The 22,849-nt window shown below is 33.4% G+C and overlaps 1 pseudogene; it reads left to right on the plus strand.

Annotated features, from left to right (window-relative positions):
* Positions 1-19,865, plus strand: part of LOC149176806 (uncharacterized) — a 63,059-nt pseudogene extending 43,194 nt beyond the window's left edge.
* The last annotated feature ends 2,984 nt before the right edge of the window (positions 19,866-22,849 follow it).

The following is a 22,849-nucleotide window of genomic DNA, read 5'->3' on the forward strand; positions in this document are numbered from 1 at the left end:
TTTGTGAAGGGAAATATATATTGTTTCAAGTCTGGGGGAAAGCCATTTTTATGTTATTTTCACGATTTTAATGTATTTTTAAAGATAGAAAGGAGCAAGGCCGAAGCGACTTAAGATAGCGATGGGGACAGAGCCAATAGGAAAATAGGATGGATTTAATTACTTTTGAAGTCCGAAATGAACAGATTTTTGGAAGAATTTCACAGCGTTGCAGGGTTTCTCTGTGTAAAACAGAAAATGATCGTTTTTGGCATTCGAAAGGATATCAAAGGCTCAAATACCATTCCATTATAGTATACGTGGCAACCATCCTTAGAAGTGTTCAACAATTATTGCTAACGCTTATAAAGGGGTCTGAGCAGACAGAGGTTGGGGAGACTGAAAGCCGAGGAGTTGAAACGAATAGGCAGCACAATTTGGCTTTAAATCCATAGAAAGCAGAATGCAGGACAGGCAGTGCCAAGACAAAGCCAAGACAGGCACAGAGAGTGATTCAAAGAGTCTATGTACTCAGAGAAAGCTTGAGAGGTTCAAGCAAACTCTTACTGTTATATCTGTTGTGTATTTTGTCTCAAATTGAGCTCATACTGTTGTAAAAACTTTGCTTGAATACATAATAGAGAGGCCACCATTGAAGGCTAGAGCAGGAGATGTAGCCTAGGAGTATTGGGTGAACTTATTAAACTCGTTGTGTGGTTATGTGTTTGTCTATTATAGTGTTTTACTACTTCATACTCTATGTATTTCGCAATCTGATCGATCCATTGCATAAAATAACATAGGAAAATCCATGCACATGAGTTTGTAATAGCTTATTAATTGTCTTAGATCTCATTATTAGATCAAGCAAGCACATTAAGAATTGTATTTAGAACTAGAGTTTTTTCTTCAGTTTTTGAATATAATTTTCAATATAAACATTTAGGAAAATGATGAGTCAACGCTATGATGAGAGGTAAGAACACGCACATTCAATTGAGCGATGTTTCATGAACCCTTGTCATGTTTATATGAATAGATTTATTAAGCGTGGGAATCATAAAGGTCAATGTATTGAAACTAGGGAATATATTAGTGATGAAGAAATGAATTCCCCCACTACTAATATCACATAAAGAACTTAGGAAGTGCAAAAATAGTTAACTCTTGTGGAATAATAAAGAGAAGGAAAATTGTAACCAAGAACATCATTGGTTGTGTGAACAGAAAGACAAAGAAAATTTCAAACATGCTCATCTAGTAAGACATCAAAAGTAAACCCTCATGATTGGACCAAATAATTTTGGGTCATATGAGAAGAATATTTGGTCTAGCATGATGAATTAGAATTAAAATGGATTATGTAATTATAGAATAAAGTGAGAAGCAAGAGAAAGAGAAAATATTCTAAAGAAAAAAAACATGAAAGAGGATCTAATGTTGAATCTAGAAGAAGAACTAAGAGGGGAGAAGGATTTGCAGGGAAAGGACCAGGGAATTAAATCATCTTTGGATTTCCCATCTTAGATGAACCAACACTCCTTAGTACTAAGGTAAAAATGAAAAATATTTGACCATCTATGTCTCTTATTTTTTATGGTATGTCAACTAAGGATCTCAATGCTTTCCCTTTCATTTTGATGTTTTGTGCCTTACTTATGAATACATAAATGATCCACAAAAACTTAGTTTCTTTCTAGCCACCTTAAAAAGATATGCTTTAATGTGGTTTAATGGTTTGGGAGGACGCGCTAGTATGTATTGGAATGATATGAGAAAACAAATTCTTAATAAATATCCACCGTATTGTAAACCTAGAGACTCTACGGAGGATATCATTAGGATGTATGAACAAAAGGATGAAAGTTTAGAAGATTCTTTGGAAATATTTTCCTATAATATTAAGAAATATAAATAAAATGAACTTACCTTGGACACCATTCACACAATTTTCTTAAGACGAATTAAGGATGAATATATTGATGTACTTAATATAATGGGAGAATGTGATGTTTCTTACCTTATGATAAAATATGTGAAATTTATAGGAAGTATTCCAAAGAAAGACCAAAATTTGGAAAAAATCAAAGATATAATTTGACTAAAATCGATAAGCTAGTTGCGTGAAGTGTTGGTAGGGAAGAATTAGGCAACTTTTTAGAGAATTTTAAAATTGATCTCTTAAGTACACTTGGATTACAAATAAATATGTTAAACTCCAAGAAGAGACAGAAAGAGAAAAATGAAATATTGTGTATTTTTTTCCTAAGTTTAGAAAGAAACATTTATTGAGCGAATGTCCATTAGATAACATTCAACTTTGTGGCATTTGTGTAGAAATTCATGAAAATGAAAAATTTCAAACATTATCGAACATGAACGTAGCTTACAAAAGAGAGAATAAAGTAGTGAAATATCTATGCTATTTCCCATTAAGAAGACCTTGGATACCAAGAATGATAGGTATGTTTCAAGACACTACCCAACAATTTCCTAAATATTATATTGCAAATCCCATACAAAACACGTATAATTATCCTATGCCTTGGAAAACATCAACATGGCATCCTTAATAGCCTCAAAACCAATATTTATATCAAAGTTGGCAAGGAATTCCTTATGGAAACCAACATCCCTACAGTCCTCAATAACCTTATCAACAATCATACCCTTACCAACCATATCAACTATTGTATCCTTGAGATAGTTCTTAACGAGCAAATAATTCCAAGGCACCAGAAAAAGTTTAAAGATGTTTTAATTCAATATTTCTCTAGTATGATGGACTATGGGATAATATATTTCAAATGTATAATCAATAAGACACCTCCCAACTAAGATAGACCACTAAATTATGATTGATTCTGGATTATAGAAGAATAAAGAAAGGGTTGTATTGGAATATAGAACATCCAATGAATACTCCAATGTTTGTCACTAAAAAAACTGCATAAGAATAATATTTTGATGGATCAATTAACAAAACCAAACTTTGATTACATGAAATATTAGGTAACAATAAAACCAATTAGCAAGAGTTATGATAAAAACAAACAAATTCTATCATAATATTTTGTGTAAAACATAACATTTCGATATGTAAGGGAAATTGATCCTCAATTTAGCCTCTAGAGATATCTCATATAACTTAAAATATTGCATATATGAAACAAACATGCATAACTTACAAGAGAAATACTATAACACAAGAGTACAAACTTCTAATAGCTGAAAGTAGAATATTTTGATTAGAAATTTAATAATATTGTCCATAGATTATAAAATACAATATCTCTTATAAATTTTGAACCCATTTCTTCAAATATTCCTTAGTTTTTATCAAAAAATATTATAAAAGATATTTGTTGAATTCTATTGTTCAAGTTATAAATATTTATAAAGTAAATTTATCTAACTGTTCCCAATATATTCCAACTGGATAGATATAATATATCATGTTTCTATAAATGATATCCAAATCTAGGTATTTATGATAGGTTGGAGTAGATGGGAAAATCAGTTTAACTTAATGGTGGAGGTAAAAGGCATCAATTAATTTATCTACTATGTTGGTCCCTTCAAGATTTTTGTGATATCTAAAAACTTGCTTGGATATTATCTTGTCCTTAAGATAGATTGTTTATTATGCATGTAGAGACATTAACCTATTATTCTGATCCCAAAATGAAGGCATAATTATTTCTCTCTTGATATCGAACCTTGTATTGAATGATTCCACATCATTTTCCACTAATATATAATTACCCTAATGTTGTGGGACAAAGTTTCTTTTAGTTGAAACATTATTAACCTCCATCATAACGCAAGTCCTATTTTTGACACCATTAGCCCTTAACTGCTTCAAATTCCTAAAGTTTAGGAATTTTACTATTCTGGAGCCAATCTAAGGTTTTTCCCCTAATTCTATTTGAATTTTTTCAATAGCATGTTCTATGGTGTAGAATAAATCTTCTTCATCTCCAATAATCTGAATTGATCCCCACATTTTTGAAATATTTAAAATGCTTTCTCTTGAAAGGATTTTTCATGATCCATTCAAACCTTACTTTCCCACTAATTAGCCCTTCAATTGATTCGGTTCTTTTTGCAATCTTGCTTTCAAATCTTGGTTTGTATGAATTGATGTATTTTTATAGGTTACATCTTCACTATGATTATCAATTTCTATATTCTTCATTAATTAATATTTTCAGTTTTAATATCCTTTATACTTAAAGTTGGCATTGTTTCAACCCACCTCATAGATGGATCAACTAGTGCTAATGACGCTGAAGAAAATAATGGACATACATGCTCATTTATTTACTTTGCAGGGAAATAATTCTCAACATTTTTGTTCAAATCAATAATTGAAGACAATAATTGTTCTTTTTATTTCTATGTAGCTTCCATTTAGGGAGTTTGTACATGTTCTATAGCTAGAATTTTCAACTTTCTTCTTAAAACCTAAATGTTTGTGTCCTGAGATTTAATTAAGGCCTATATTGAAGATGACTCGTTTGGTTCTACCCATAGTCTAACAATGTAATGGTCCAATTGAGTGAATTTTCATATTCTTAGTCCTAGTCATAATACTTTCCTCTTTCAACTGATTTGTGACCTTTGTCATCATATTTTTCTAATTTTGATGCATAAAAAGTAGTATTTATTTAACTTCTAAAAGTCATCTCTCCAGTCTGCCTGTGTAGATACATGACCTACCAAATGTATATTATTTAAGTCTATGGTGAACTTGGTTGCCTTGTAATCTTTCACTATTTTGAGTGTATGTGATTTATATTCCAAAACAACCATATTTAATTATCCTATTTCATAATCTAAGGAAGAAAATAACTGAGTCTGAGACAATCATGAACCTTGCTTCCACAATTCTAAATATGCTTCATTTTAAGATTATTATTTTTAATCTCCATGAACTGTGAATAAATGTTATCCTACTTCCCTATACCTGAAGGTGATATTCTTGGAGATGAAGTCTCTTCGCCTACAAAGGCTATTGGAAAAGTTTCTAATTGAATGCATGCTTGCTTGATGGATCCTCTTCTATACCCTGAGTTGACATTGTAACTTCTTATTCTTCAATTTAGGGTTTCTTTTGTAGTTTAGCTCTTCATCATCTCCCTCTATGATTGAGAGTTTCGATTGTGGCTCTAAGAAACCTATTTTTATATATTTTTCTTTTGGGTAAGGAGCATCTAAAACAAGAGGTGAGTAGCTTCCTAGATTCTTTGTGTAATTTGAAGTGGAATCGTAAGATTCTGTAGGTATTTGTTGGCATCACAAGTTTGAGTTGTGAGATATTCACAATTCTAGTGCCTAATTAGTTTTTCAAGATGTTGAATCCATATATGTAATAACAAAACCCAGTTTAATCAACAAAAAAACAAGATTTAACAAAAAAACAATCATCCAATATAGACCAAAAACACCAAAACATTTAATAATTAAACAATACATTTTTAAGAACATTGATTATATATTATAATATATTATTTTATTATATAAAACAATATTATTGACCATTCATTTTATCATATGGAAAATGAAATATTATATTTGTTTTATTCTTAATATAAAATATTAATTAAACAAATAATATTAAAAAAAGGTTAATAAATAATATTTCAATATACTGTTAATTTATCACCACTCAATTTATGTAAAATTTTTATAAAATATTTTGATTGTGAAATGATTTATGATTTTTAGTAATGTGGCATTAATAAACCATGTTATTGGTCCATTGTATTGTAATAATGCCTATTTACAAGTTAATAGTATGCATGGTAAAGTGAAGGTGAATATTCATGCATGTTTATAAAATATTTTGATTGTGAAAAGATTTATGATTTTTAGACGTGTCGTATTAATAAGCCATGGTAATATCCATGGTAAAGTGGAGGTGAATATTCATGCATGTTTTTTTAGCTATTTGTGTAGTGGTTTTTTAATCCAAAAATTAAAATCCTTGAAAATAGCTCATATTCACATAAATAACATATTTACCATCAACTACTTCCCAACTCAATTTAACCAAGTTTTTGCAGAAACTATATTTCTTACATTAGGCCTAATGCCTACATGTATCCCTATACTGGTTGTAGAGAGCCCCTCGATACAATTAAAAAAATAAAAGAGTAATGTAAATTTTTTCAATTTTAGTAATAATATTATATTAAATAAATATGTTATTAATTGGTTTTAGAGAGCCCCTTGACAAAATTAAGAAAATAAAAGAGTAATGTAAAAATTTTCAATTTTAATAATAATATTATGTTAAATAAATATGTTATTTATTATTAAATGTCTTGGACCTTGTTTTTGGGTCTAATTTTCTAGTAGGTATTAGTTGGAATCACAAGTTTGACTCTACTGGTAATGCCTACATGTATCTCTATACTAGTTGTAAAGAGCCCCTTGACACAATTAAGAAAATAGAAGAGTAATCTAAATTTTTTCAATTTTAATAATATTATTATATTAAATAAATATGTTATTAATTGTTAAATATCCTAGACCTTGTTTTTAGGTCTAATTTTCTAGTAGGTATTAGTTGGAATCACAAGAAGTTTGATTCGTAAGTTCTTCACAATTCTAGTTCCGATGAATTTTTGAAAAACTTGAATCCATATCAGAACATTTAATAATTAAACAACACATTGTTAATTCCATTAATTATATAATAAAATATATTTTTTATTATATAAAAAAAATTGATTATGCGGAATAATATTTTTTTTTTTTTATATGAAGCAATATTGTTGATTATTCATTTTATCATAAGGAAAAGGAAATATATAATTTTTTTTATACTTCATATGAAATATTAGTCAAACAAATAATATTAAAACGTTAATAAATAATATTATATTATAATTATAATTTATATTAATATTTTAGAGAGTCTTAAAATGAAGGACATGATTAAAGAACTAGAAGAAAAAGTTAATACTTGTCTCACCCTAAATAGTGTGGCAGGTAAATTCAATATCAAACCAATTAAAGATGAAATGAAAAAATTGGTAGAGTTAGACCATGGGCATAACAAAAGGGCCTTGAACCTTATAATTTTCAGTTTGAAAGAGGAGGTAGATGAGGATACTTTAGCCATAACCCAAACGAAATTACATAATAGATTACATATTGAAAGAATACATCTCACAGAAGCAACAAGGTTGGGTAAGTTAACTGAGAATAAAGGAAGGCTGATCCAAATAAAGGTGAGCTCTACTGACCATAAGTATGACATACTTAGTAAAACCTCAAGTCTAAAAGGAACAAGAATATTTATAATTGAAGATCTCATTCCAAAAGATCAAGCAGAATTAAGAAAGGAGGTTCAAAAGGTAAAAGAAGCTAGGAAATAAGGAAAATGGGCAATAATCAGAAATAGAAAAGCTGTTATTCGAGATAGAAACCAAAACGATAGTAATAAATAGCAATTCATCATGATCTCGATTCTTTCTTAGAACTGTCGGGGCTTTCCATGGAACAAAGGCCCCAAGCTAAGTTGGATCTCGAATGATGTTGATACTATATTTCTTGTTGAAACATGGGAGCATGAAGAATCCAAGGTCCCTAACATAGATGGCTTTGCACTGTGGTCTACCTGGAACAAGCGATCCTCCCGTAAAGGCATTGGGGGTATAGCTTGTTACATTAAGAAGAACATCTCGCCCCATTATAGGATTTATAAAAATGACTCTTACAACCAATATAGTTGGATAGAGATTACTGACATTAATAATAAAAATGCCTACATAGCAATTTGTTATTTTCTCCCCATCAATTCTAACTTCTATAAGAAGATGAATCTAGATAAAAATACTCCTTACAATGGAGGTAGATTCTAACTAGGAATACTAAAGATAATAATAAAATTGCTTTACACGACTGAAATTCCTATCTTAAAAAGCTGTATAAATCTCCAAATGTCATGGATAACTTTGAAACCTTACTCACAACGAAAGAAGTTTTCTCATTAGAAGACATTGATTTTGGGGTTAAGTGTCTGGAAAATGGGAAAGCTAAGGACATTGAAGGTTACCAAGTGGAAATCTTAAAAATCGGAGGTCCTGTCCTCATCCCCCACATCCACAAGCTTTTCAATCAAGTGGTCAAGCAAGGGTTCCCTAAACCATGGACTCAGAGCCTCATTATCCCTATTTTTAAAAGTGGGGATACAAATAACCCCTCCAATTATCAGACAATTATGATCAGCCCTCTCTTAGCCAAGTTATATGGTATCATTTTGGAAAAAAAATTGAGCATATGGCTTGAAAGTGAAGGTAAGCAGGCTAAAGGCCAAGCGGCTTTTAGAAGGAAACACTCAACAACGGACCACCTCGTTACACTTAGGATCATGGTGGAGGAATATCGCAACGATACATCTAATCTCTTTTGTTGCTTTGTGGACTTTAGAAAGGCTTTTGATATGGTTCCTAGAAACAACCTATGGAATATATTAGAAGAGCTAAAGGTTCCTTTCAAGTTGAGAGTTGCCACTATATGGTTATACGAGAATGTAATTTCCAAGTTAAAGAGAAATGGGGGGGGGGGGGTCGAAAGATATTAAGTGTAACATTAGAGTTAAACAAGGTTTCCCCCTCTCCTCTACCTTATTCGGCATTTACATCGACAAGATAGAAGGTTGTTTAGAGGAAGCAAGTTGTGCTAGCACGATCTTAGCTGGGATAGTCAGCATCCTTCTTCTCTATGCTGATGATAGTTTTCTTCTCGCAAGGTGCCCATCAGATCTTGATAAGTAGCTTAGACTTCTTAATGATTTCTGATCTACCATGGGTATGACTATTAACACTAACAAAACAAAAATTATGATTATCAAATCCAAGAAGGACACTTATGCTAATTTTATGTATGACAATAGTAACCTAGAGGAAGTGTCTTCTTACAAGTACCTAGAAATTGATATTCATCACAAGCTCAACTGGAACTATAGCATTGAGAAAAGGATTAATGGGGGATGGAAAGGTTATTTTGGTCTTGAAAATAATTGTAAAACGACAAACCTCGTAATGTGGGATAGAAAGAAGTTTCTCTTTGAAACCTTAGTCACTCATGTTATCTTATATCGACGTGAGGTTTTGGGTTGCAACATTTGTAGAGAATCTTAGAGAAAGATTCAGCAAATCCAGAAGCGTTTTATAACGTATAACCTCAGAATTAAAAGCAATACACCCTATCCTATTCTCCTTATAGAAGTGGGTCTTTCCCCTATCAAGAGCCTAGCTATGACTAGGGTTCTGTTGTACAAGCACAAACTCAATAACATAAGAGACAATAGACTTCCTAAGCTAGCTTTATATTCCAGCAAAAACCACCTAAAGCTCAAACGAGGTTGGTATAAAGACACCAGGGCTTGGTTAAACCATTGGGAGATCGACAAGAATGTTGCATTGCAAAACATTAACAACATTAAAAAAATATTGTTACTTCTAAGTTCAAAGAAAAAATGTGGTGTGAGAAAGATTTAACAGCTAAAAGAAAATTAAGATTTTATAATAAGGTCATCAACCCCTCCCTAGAAGATCAAAAGTATCTCTCTATTTTAACTAGCTCAAACAAGAAAATTAATATAGCCAAGATTAGAATGACCTCTCATCAGCTCCATAGTGAAACGGGTGGTTGGGTAGTTCCTAAAACACCATGGATGGAAAGGATCTGCCATCCATCTCTGTGAGAATATGAACATTGAGGATGAAAAGCACTTCCTCCTAGAGCTCCCCGTGTACAACCACATTAGATCTCAGTTTCATAATCTTTGTTGCAACACTGACCTTCCTAGCCTTTTACGATGTCAAAATTATAGTGAGCTCGGGAGGTTTCTTTCCAAGCTTTTTGAGCATAGGAATAGAATCTTAAATCAGACAAAACATTTCGTTTCTTTAGGTCCAATGACCAAAGTTTGGTCTCAATGAACATTAGCCATCATCATCATCATCATTTAATTTAAAAATAATTTATATTAATTTTATAAATTTATATTAGTTTAAAAAAAATATTAATTTTTGATAAAATATATATAAATTTATAATATATTTTTATGTGCTAAGTAAATGACTCATAAGTTATTTTAATTTTAATTTTATGTAATTTTATCCTGTAATATAACCTCATCTTCTTCGCACTTGGGCATTTACCCCCACGGTAGGGACGGAAGGCTTGCAGCCTCCCCACCCAGTTTCAACCCCTCGGAGCCTATATGTGTTGATCTATATTGCTTCCCTACTCGTGCAACATATATATTGTACAAATCATGCTTCTGTAAATATGTACATTGCGAATTCAATCATTGTTTTTCTAGAAGTACTCCACCACCCTCATTTAAAAAAAAATTATAACCTCATCTACAACTTCTTCTAGAAGTACGCACCCACCCTCATTTAAAAAAAGTTATAACCTCATCTACGTGTAAAATAAGTTCCCAAAATTTCGCTGATCTGTTCGACAAGTGCTGCCTTCTTGAAATTCTTCTAGAAGTACTCACCCACCCTCATTTAAAAAAATATTATAACCTCATCTACGTGTAAAATAAGTTCCCAAAATTTCGCTGATCTGTTCGACAAGTGCTGCCCTCTTGAAAGTTGTACATGATGACGAGGATTCCAATACCGTACATCCTTTCGCTACATTTTTGGTTGCATGGTGTCGTCCTGATTTTGCGCAAAAATCATATTTATCCTATACCTTCTCCTATCATCTTAAAAACTGTTAATGTTTAGCACGTGCTTTAACAAAAAGATTGCGTAGTTTATCTTGAAAGAAATGTTTTCTTCACGGGATAAAAAGTCAAGATTCACACCAAGCTTAAATTGTGTCGTTTTCCACACACGCACATGCGACGAATAACCTGTGATGTGGCATCACTAATTTTAAAGCTAAAGTCATGAGGGTGACGGGAATGTAATGTCGACGGCGAGAAGAAAAATTGGAGTGGTTTTCTCTCAGAACTTAGCGGTCACTGAACATGGCAAAAGCTGCGGAGAGACGGTTTTGATAAGAAACTTTAACTTTTAGAAATATCGCTTCGAATATGGAAGGTTAAATTCATAACACACACTTATCACTTTAATATTTTTAACAGGATTGTTAACAAGTGCTTAAAACCAGGGGTTACACTGTAACTGGATAGCCTAATTTCAAAGGCGTCCTGAAAATTTTACCCAGAGAAAATTTAACCAGGTGACCTCATTAGACGACCAAAACTTCACCACTAAATAAACGAGATAATTAACAACCAAAACTCCGCCAACTAATCAATCCCTCGGGACTTAATCTATTCACAAACTGTAAATCATATTTTTAAATCGATGAGGTTGTATTTCGGGGATTCTTACTTTTTCTAACAGTCACACTCCGACAAATAAATCGTGTCGGATTTAGCACTTGATTAGCCTGCCGAGGCAAAGCGTCTACGGCTTTGAGGAAATGACTCGCCTATCGTCATTTGTATCATTCATCGCATGTTCGAATAATAAAGATCTGCGCCACAGCTGCAAACATTACACAAGTTTTCTTCGCCTTTCCGAGAAGCTTCGTGTGACTTCGAGAAAGACGAGCAGGGAGTTCTTTATTTTTCATTTTTCATTGGGAGTGCAACCACTTTAAATCTTGGATAAAATTGATGGTAGAAGGGGTTGTTACAGTAGTGATGACCTTGAGTTAATGAGGAATGGATCCATCTCGGAAGGAATGTAGTTGTTACTGCAACTGCGGCAAAAGCGAAGTATATTAAATAGAATCGTGTTGAGCTTTGGTGGTGTTAAAAATGTAATTTCACCTGCCGTGCAATTTATTCCCAGGGAAACCATTTAGGAAAACCGTCAACCTCGATCGGACCGCTATTGCTAAAGTACTGGTATTCCTATTCCCTCAAACGTCCGCGATACAATCAAAACTTGACACAAGTCCACAATACATTTCTCAAAACCACTTTTTATCAGGACACAATGTTCGAGTGACTTATCAAGCGATGATCGTTGCATTAAAGTGAAAGTTTGAAGCCGTTGATTGAAGTCAAAGCTGCATAAACACATTGCATAAAATTTTTGGTTTAATCAACAGTTTTATCATTAAGGCATTTAATGAATTTATCATGGTTCGTAGAGTATTGGTAGAGATTTTTAATTATGGGTATAGTAAAAACGTATTTTATGTATTATGTTTTTTTGTGCGTTGACCATGTATTGTATATGAAATGTAATGAAAAGAACACACACAACAGTGTGAAGAAAAAGAACGGGGCAGTATGAAAATTCTTGGTTGGTTTAGTGAAATGAAATATATTTACGCACAGTGGTGCATTGAATGTTTTTGTTGTTGACCATGAAAAACAAGATAGGTGCTGCAGCGCGACAGTGAAGGAGATTTCCTTTTGTTATGTAATGAAATATAAGGAATTACATTTACGGTAGTAAATGTAAGCAATTTTTTTATTTACAGCAGTAAATGTAAACAAAAATTTACACATAGCTGTGTAAATCTTTTCATAAAGAGACAAAGTAATTTTGTTGAAATGTTTTTGGTGAATCCCTCTGAGAGAAAGAGGATGAATTTTGTATCAGGCATTTTATTTTAATGAATACAAAACTTTTGTGGGTGTATGTAATACTCTATTATCAGAAATCAGTTATAGCTTCCCTGTGTTAAGATCCTGGAGATAAACAGAGCATTGTCTCTGTGTTCAGTTTATTTTGTTTTTGGAATTTTACCAGAGAAATTCCCAACAGTGGTATTAGAGTAGATCCAGGCTTTTTGAAGGTGTCAAAGAAGCTGAAGGAAAGATTCTTGCTGCAACAACTTCTCAAGCAGTGTGAAGACTCAGTGAAAAGGATCTAGGTATTTCTCAAAGTTTTTTGTGTAGTGGTTGAAGACAACCAGTGTTTTTTAAATACACAGTCAAATATTTGAAGCATAGTTAAAGTGCAAGAATGGCTGGCTCCAACACCAGCACTAGTATGGGTATGTTTAACACTCAGCTCTCACAGTTTAATGGGAAAAACTATGACTATTGGGCAATAACCATGAGAGCCCTGTTTGCTTCTCAAGATTTATGGGAATTAGTTGAAGATGGATTTGAAGAACCAGCAGATGAAAATGAGTTCAATAGGTTAACTCAGGCAGAGAAAGATCTGTTGTAAAGCTATAGGAAAAAGGATTCAAAAGCCCTCATATTTTTGTATCAAACAGTGCATAAGAGTGTTTCCAAGGATAGCAGCAGCCAAGACATCCAAAGAAGCATGGCAAACTCTTAAGACAACCTATCATGACATGGAGAAAGTGAAGACAGCTAAACTACAGTTGCTGAGGAGAGATTTTGAAAATCTGTGCATGAAGGAGTCAGACAATATTGAATCATTCTTCACACATTTGATTGGTCTGGTCACACAAATAAGATCTCATGGAGAAATTCTTGAAAAAAAGAGGATTGTGGAGAAACTGTTGAGGGTCCTACCTTCAAAGTTCCATGTGATTGTCACCACCATAGAAGAGACAAAGGATCTCTCAAACTTTTCAGTGGATGAACTTCATGCATCACTGATAACACATGAGTAGAGGTTGAGTATAAATGAAAACTCATCTCTAGAGCAAGCCTTCAAGACCCAGATGTCATTTGAAAGAGGAAGAGGTCAAGGCAGACGAAACAAGAGAGGAAGAGGCAGAAACCAAAACAGAGGTGGAAGGAACAGTCTAGCAAATGCTCAAGGAAGAGGCAGCGATTCAAATCAGAACCAAGGCCAAGGCAGCAGTCAACAAAGTGGACAACATCATGCTCAAGCACAAAGGTATGGAAAACCCAATGTCCAATGCTATTATTGTAAAAAAATATGGGCATTATGCAAATGAATGTAGGAAGAAGCAGCATGATATAAATAATAGATCCAGTGCAAATATCACTAGAGAAAATATCAGCCAAGGTAATGTGCTGTTAGTTTGTAATATGGCTGAAACAAAGAGTGATGACATATCGTTTCTAAACTCTGGTTGTAGCAACCATATGACAGGAAATATAGCCCTGTTTTCTGCTTTAGATTAGAGTGTGAAGTCACAAGTCACACTTGGGATTGATAGTAAAATTTATGTTATGGGAAAATGAGAAGTAAAAATATTTACAAAGAAAGGAGAAAGGAAAACCATAGCAGATGTCTATTATGTTCCTCGAATGAGATGTAACCTCTTGAATATTGGACAGCTTGTTCAAAAGGGTTACAATGATGTATGCACCATCATGGATAGAGCACCCAGCAAAAGATGTATTGCTGAAGTGAAGATGACAAGGAACATGATGTTCCCTCTCAGAATAACGACAAATTTGAAAAATAAAGAAGTAATAGCAACAATGACACAATAGGCTTTCCAGAGCGTACCAAAGGATGAAAATTGGTTCTCGCACTTGGGATTTGGACATCTCAACTTTAGAGGTCTTTACTTGTTGAGTAGAAAAGGAATGGTAAGAGGATTACCATTGATAGAGAAACTAGACAGCCTTTGTGAAGGTTGCATCTTCGGGAAACAACTTAGAGAAAGTTTTCCATCGGGGAAAAGCATAAGGGCAAAGGCACCCTTAGAGATTGTCTACTCAGACTTATGTGGACCAATGCAAACTCCATCACTAGCAGGTAGCAAATATTTTCTAACATTCATTGATGATTTCACTAGAAAGACTTGGGTTTATTTCTTGAAAAACAAAAGTGAAGTGTTTGAAAAATTTCAAAGTTTCAAAGCACTTGTGGAAAACCAAAGCGGGCTGCAAATCAAAGTTTTAAGAACTGATAGGGGAGGTGAGTATATCTCCAAGGAATTCCTACATTTTTGTAGAGAAAATGGAAATCATAAGCAATTTACAGCTAGGTACACCCCACAGCAAAATGGAGTTGTTGAAAGGAAGAATAGGACCATCATGGATATGGCGAGGAGTATGTTAAAGGCAAAGCATTTGCCAAATGATTATTGGTCCGAAGCTGTACACTGTGCAGTATATATTTTGAATAGGTGTCCTATAAAAGCAGTGATGAATAAAGTGCCGAAAGAAGCATGGAGTGGGAGAAAGCAAGGAGTCACCCACATGAAAGTTTTTGGTTGTGTGGCTTATGCACATATTCCAGATCAGCTAAGGAGGAAGTTGGAGAGCAAAGGGGAGAAATGTATTTTCATTGGATACAGTGAGGAATCCAAAGCTTACAGGTAGTATATCCCATCTATCAAGAAGTTTTTTGTGAGCAGAGATGTTCAATTCATTGAGGAGGAAGCTTGGGATGGAAGCATAGAGAAAACAGTGAATATTAAAAGTTGTTTGTCTCATGATGAAGATGATGAGGAGATGGTTGAAATACATCCCCAAATAGCAGTGCCAACACATGGACATCAAGAGACACCCTTGAGGAGAAATGAAAGTGCTTCTCCAAGCACACCACAAGGAGGAAATTCAAGTGCATCTTCAAGCACTTGCACACCAAATGAAAGAGGTAAGAAATTCATAAATTTAAGTGATATTTATGATGAAGGAATGAATTCCTTGTTTTCTTTGTATTGTCATGTTGATGACCCTATTCATTTCGAAGATGTAATTAAAGATAAGAAATTGATAGAAGCTATGTATGAGGAGATCAATGCCATAGAAAGAAACAAGATATGGGATTTGGTTGAACTACCAAAAGGAAAAGAAGTCATTGGAGTCAAATGGATCTACAAGACCAAGAGTAATGTTGAAGGCAAGATAGAAAGACACAAAGCAAGGCTGGTTGTCAAGGGATACAAACAACATTATGTGAGAGACTATGAGGAGACTTTCGCACTGGTTGCAAGAATGGAAACCGGGAGAGTAGTGTTGTCCATAGCAGCACAAAGCAAGTAGAAAGTTTACCAAATGGACGTGAAGTCAGCATTCCTAAATGGAGAGTTAATGGAAGAGGTGTATATTGAACAACCTCTAGGCTATGAAAAGAAAGGCCAAGAGCACAAAGTGTGCAGATTGAAGAAAGCTCTTTATGGGCTGAAGCAAACACCAAGAGCGTGGTACAATAGGATAGATTCCTATCTACTGGAAAAAGATTTGAAAAATGTGAGGGAGAACCCACCCTCTACATCAAAGAAAAGGATGATAAAATCTTAATTGTTGTGTTGTATGTTGATGATGTTATTTTTACAGGTAATGATGACTACCTCATTGAAAATTTCAAGTCAGTCATGAAAGAAGAATTTGAAATCACTGACATGAGTTTGCTGAGATACTTCTTAGGAATAGAAGTAGATCAAAATGAGAATGGAATTTTTATTTCACAAGCAAAATATGTTAATGAAGTATTGGAAAGATTTAACATGCAGGAGTGCAAGGCAGCAGTCGCTCCCACAGTGATGGAATTAAAACTCAGCAAAGAGGACAGCAGCAAGGATTTTGATCCTAGTTTGTACAAGAGCATAGTTGGTAGCCTAATGTATTTGACTACAACTAGGCCAGATATAATCTTTGCTGTTAGTTTAATTTCTAGGTTCATGGAGAGGCCAAAAGAAGCACATTAGCAGGCAGCAAAAAGGATTCCGAGGTATGTTAAAAGTACTAAAAGGTTTGCCATTTTATATACTACTTCAGAATGTTCAGATTTAATTGGATACACTGATAGTGATTGGGCTGGAAGTGTAGATGATTAGAAAAGCACATCCGGTTATGTTTTTCACATGGGTTCAGGAGCCATTTCATGGGCTTCAAAGAAACAGCCTATTGTAGCATTGTCTACAGCAGAGGCAGAATATGTGGGAGCTACAACAGCAGCATGTCAAGCAATTTGGATGAGAAGAATGTTAAGGAGCTTAGGCCAAGAGCAGGCAAAAGGGACGGTGATTTTTTGTGACAATAACTCAGCTATTGCATTATCCAAGAATTCAGTGTTTCATAAGAGAACGAAACACATTGACACAAGGTTTCACTACATCAAGGAATTGGTGAACAATGGAGAAATTGTTTTAAAAGATTGCAGGATTCAAGAGCACGTTGCAGACATTCTGACAAAACCATTGGACCTGAAAAGCTTTGAATTTTTGAGGAAATGTCTGGGTATGACTGATAACCCAGCAGTTGAAATTAAAGGGGAGTGTTAAAAATGTAATTTCACCTGCAGCGTAATTTATTTCCAGCAAAACCATTCAGGAAAACTGCCAACCTCCATTGGACCGCTTTTGCTAAAGGACTGGTATTCCCTCAAACGCCCCCGATACAATCAAAACTTGACACGCGTCCACAGTACATTTCTCAAAACCACTTTTTATCGGGACATAATGTTCGGGTGACTTGATCAAGCGATGATCGTTGGATTAAAGTGAAGGTTTGAAGCCGTTGATTGAAGTCAAAGCTGCGTACAGGCCTGCAGCAAACACATTGCGTAAAAATTTTGGTTTGACCGCCGGTTTTATCATTAATGCATTTAATGAATTTATCATGGTTTGTAGAGTATTGGTAAAGATTTTTAATTTTAATGTTTTTTATTTTTATGGAGGTATGGGTATAGTAAAAACGTATTTTATGTATTATGTTTTTTTTGTGCGTTGACCATGTATTGTATATGAAATGTAATGAAAAGAACATGCACAACAGTGTGAAGAAAAAGAACGGGGCAGCGTGAAAATTCCTGGTTGGTTCAGTGAAATGAAATATATTTACGCACAGTAGTGGAGTGAATGTTTTTGTTGTTGAACATGAAAAACAAGATAGGTGCAACAGCGCGAGAGTGAAGGAGATTTCCTTTTGTTATGTAATGAAATGTAAGGAATTACATTTACAGCAGTAAATGTAACCAATTTTTTTTTTATTTACAGCAGTAAATGTAAACAAAAGGAGATTTCCTTTTGTTATGTAATGAAATGTAAGGAATTACATTTACAGCAGTAAATGTAAGCAATTTTTTTTTATTTACAGCAGTAAACGTAAACAAAAATTTACACACAGCTGTGTAAATCTTTTCATAAAGAGACAGTAATTTTGTTGAAATGTTTTTGGTGAATCCCTGTGAGAGAAAGAGGATGAATTTTGTATCAAGCATTTTATTTTAATGAATAAAAAGCCTTTGTGGGTGTATGTAATACTGTTCTAAGAAATCAGTTATAGCTTCCATGTGTTAAGATCCTCGAGATAAACAGATCATTGTCTCTGTGTTCAGTTTATTTTGTTTTTAGAATTTTACTAGAAAAATTCTTAACAGGTGGTTCGTTGAGAAACTAGGGGCTTCACATCCGAACTAATAATGCCGTTGGCATTTGAAGAGCAATGCAATAAGGAGAATGGTTTACCATCTTTGCTTCGCACTGTAAATGCAGGTACTAAGCGGCCGGTTGCAGAGTTTCTACCTCTGTTGAATCTCCCGTGTTGGGAGAGGTTTTAATTGTATTAATTTATTCCCCAGCCAGTCTGGTTTTGAATCCCCAATCACAGTGATGCAGGGAACCGACGACAGCATGACTTCGTCAAATGGTCATCAGGATGGTTGTTCTGCGTTTGTGACGAGTTCCAGATGTGGAATTGTATTTGGTAGAATTATTTTTCAAGCTAGGTCATTTTGCTTTGTGATATTTATTGAGTTAGAGAGGGTTATTTTATAGGATAATATGAGTAAAAGAGATTTTTGTAATTTGGGTCATGGTTAACTTGGAGTTTGACATATTTATAGTTTTTAAATATAAAACCAAACCTTTATAATAACAAATAAAAATAACATTTTATAACTGTTTAATTAGTTTTCTATATAATAATATATAATTACAGGTAAAGGAATTAAAAATAGTCTCAGTATTACATATTGTATTTTAAGCCAATAAAGAAATTCTATCCCCTGAATCCAGCTCCACGATTCCGAGCCAGAAATACGGTGCGCAATTGACTATGCCGAGAAAGAAATCCGGTAATCAATTGACAATTTTCTACGGTGGAGCGGTGAACGTGTACGATGATATTCGTGCAGATAAGGTATGTGTATGAGGATTCACACGGTTTTGGGCTAGAGGACTCTAGGTTTTATATGATGACATCTGTTTTCTTATACAGGCAGAAGCCATAATGTTAATGTTAATCGCCAGCAGCGGAAACTATTACAGTTATCCACTCAGTAACGGCTCATGTGTATCGCCGACTGAACTGAAACCCTCTGTTCCTGTCACGAAGTTGTCGGATGGAGCAGGGGTCCAGCACCAACCTACCAGCTTCAACATGAACATAGGTACGACTACTTATGGTTAAATTATATAAGCTACGTCTCTTAAAGGAGAGAAACTTAAGGGAGATTTTCCTATGTTGGTATATAGTATTTATGCTAAATTTGTGCTCAAAAATTAGTATTATCAGTTTCATCTATCACACAGATTAAATATGTGCTCAAATTAGTGTGTTTAATCTAACCCGATATGTACCCTATCCAACCTAACCCGATATCTAACCACACAGAACTAGTTAATAATAGTACCTATTAATTTAACCAGTTAAAGTGACATAAAAATTCCTTGGTACAAATATTACTGGTTCCTCATAGAAATATAACTAATTTCATTTGGCAATGGCGTCTTGATCAGATCTTCCAATAACGAGGAAGCATTCTCTTCAACGTTTTCTGGAAAAGCGAACGGAGAGGTACCGTAATTCCTTCCTATTGCCATTTTGTTCCGGACATCGTTGAAACTCACTATTCAAAAACTGTTATCTTCTTCTGTTGTGCTGTGCAGGATTAATGCAAATGCCAAATTTCCATTTACAGCAGCCGAAGCGCACAATACTAAGCCTCAACAACATCCATCGTTATCATCATATCCATAAGGAACGCACTCGAAAATCTCTGGGATATTTTTAACAGCAATTTACTACGCAATTTGATACACAATCGCAGGTTGTATTCCCACTATTCACTAAGATGTATAGGCTTTAGTATCGATGGTCCAGTATAGATTAATGCAGATGTTTGAGCACAATCAACTTTGTTAGAGTGAATGGATAAATAAAATTATTATGCGTATATTTTGGATTTGAGTCGCATTTAGCATAAATATGAAGTACCGAGAGACATGACTGTTTAATTTTTTTTCAGATGTGTGATTCATGCTATAGCGTTATATGAATATCGAGATATTTACGAATCCCAGCGCTGCACGCCACGTTTATTTTAAATATTTGTTCGGGGAAATTCATCACGTGATGAAGAATTTTTTTCGATTTTACATTTTTCAAATGGATAATTCATGGCGTGGAATTAGTAGGGAGAAAATACATGACATGTTGAGCAAATTTTATAAGAATTTAAGTTTTTGTTTATTGGAATTTTGGTGTTTGGAATTGATTTGTAAATAGTGTTTAAATCTCATCAGTGTTTAAATCTGGAGGCCTCCACACAAGCTAGTCCCATCACTAATTTGGGCCTCTGGAGTTTGGTGGTCTTGTTGCTTGCAATCCATTTGCAAGTACTCCTACCCTTGGTCAAATCTCTGAGGTGTCACCCATTCACACCTAGTGTAATGTAGGAGAATACAAGCAATAAGAAAGAAAGTCCCATCACCAACTCTGCCCTCACCAACTCTGCCTTAGGGAGTTTTGGAGTTTGGAATGGATTTGCAAGTAGTCCCACCCGTGTTCAAATCTTTAAAGATGTAAGAAAAAAAGTCTCATCATCAACTCCGGCTTGTGGGATTTTGGTATTTGAAATCCATTTACAAGTAAACTTATAGAATTTTGAAATTTAAAATCAATTTGCAAACAGTCCCACCAATTTATTATTTCCATCTTCTATTTCTACACATTCTACTTTTAAACACCTTAAAACCTTTCAATAAAACAAATTCTTTATTTTATTACACATATTACATATTGAACTGAGGGCAAAACCAAAATTAAGTTGATATTCAAAATTTCGAACGTAGAAGATAATATTGAACATAGAGGATATTAAGTTGATATTCAAAATTTCGAACCTAGAAGATAATATTGAAGAGAGAAGATAATGTTGGATTGGAAGTTTACTTTATTTAAATTTGTTTAAATAAATTTGTTCAGTTGGCATTGGAGATCCATGGAACACAAATTCTGGATCCATCCACTATCTAATGTGACGATTTTCCCACAAAGAAGTGCCTCATACTTTTATTTCATTGTAAAATTTGAAGTATTGCTAACAAGGAAAGTTAGAAAGTTAACTTTAGTCCTGTCTATTAACTCTCAAAAACATTTCAAAATCTTCCATAGATATAAATATAACTCATTCTTTCTAACAAATCATTATAAAAATCTATACCTATTACATTTTCTGGCATTGCTCTATAGCGTGGTTCCATGAAATTTGTCCATAGTTGAAAACATATCATATAGTCTTTGACATTAATTCTGAAAATATAACATATCGTCTCTGGCCCGAAAATTGCGTTTTCGCAACGCCATTTTCCTATAGCCTGGAGATACAGGCTTTTGTGAGATCAATGGAGGAGAAAAGAACGTCAATTACATTATGCAGCAACTGTAAGTATCATTCTGTATTGTTCCTATTCAGATAAAATAAAAGATGCCACATGGTACAACACAATAGTCAGAAGATAATATAGTAATACAGTGCGGAGTAACTGATTCGTTGATGAATTTAATTTTTTCATTAACATTTAGTTTGAAATAGGGAGGATTTTTGTTTGGATTTATAGTCACAGTTTGATTTATTAACTGGAATTTCATTATAAAATCTCTTTAAAATATTTTGATCTATTTTATACCATCTTTAATTTTTTATTAAAAGAAATTACTAATTAGAAAATAATAATAAGAATATCATTGAGAAAAATAAATTTATCCACTAATTAATGGACTCTTTGTATTTGTAAATATAGATATAAGTTCGAATTCAAGTCAACCAGTTCAAACTTGATATTATAATCAAAAATTCATTTACATAATTGCATTTCTGATGGAAAAAAAAAAAAATTGAAAATCAAAATTTACCAATATACTTTGTGAGAATCAATTTATTTGTATTACCATATTATCTTCTAATTCAAATCAATTTATTATTGTTTACTATATACCATTATAATTCAAAATCAGTTATGGTTAACCATATCATTGAGTATTATATATTCTTAGAATTCTGAGTATTATATATTCTTATAATTCTGTTAACATTCTTGTTAATTTGGGTTACCATATTCTCTTGTAATTCAAAATCAATTTATTAGTATTTATTATATATTATTATAATTCAAAATTAGTTTAATTCTTATGGTTAACCATGTCATTGTCATTGAGTATTATATATTTTTATAATTTTCTTAAAAAATTATTATAGGTTTAAAAAAAATTATAAATCATATTTTTGGATATGGATAAGAAAAACTTTTTTTAAAGATTTTTTTCTTTTATATAGACATGAGGTTTGGGGTTGAATTTATCTAGAGAATCATGAAGGAAGATTGAGCTAATCCAAAATATGTTTATAACTTACATCCTCAAGATTAAAGGTAATACTCTCTACCCTATCTTCTTGATTGAATCTAGCGTTTCTTCCATTGAAAGAATGACTGTGGTCAAGTATCTTTTGTATAAGAAAAAACTATACAACATGAAGTGAAGGGGTTCCTCAAAATTGCTTCTAGGTCTAGCTAAAACCCCCACCTCTAACTCAAGTTAGGCTAACATAAGGATGCCCAATTTTGGCTAGGCCATCGGGGGTTAAAGGAGGAGATCATCTTGGAGAATAAGGATAATATTAAAAATATTCTTACTTTCAAATTTAAGGTGAAGTTGTGGGATGATAAGTAGTTAGAGGGGAAAATGAAGCTAAGGTATTGTAAGGAGGTAATCAACACCAATCTTGATAACTAG

This window comes from Pinus tabuliformis, chromosome 4_1 (genome assembly GCF_031772625.1).
Source record: "Pinus tabuliformis cultivar Carrire ecotype Pingquan chromosome 4_1, CPIR1, whole genome shotgun sequence".
Lineage (NCBI taxonomy): Eukaryota > Viridiplantae > Streptophyta > Pinopsida > Pinales > Pinaceae > Pinus > Pinus tabuliformis.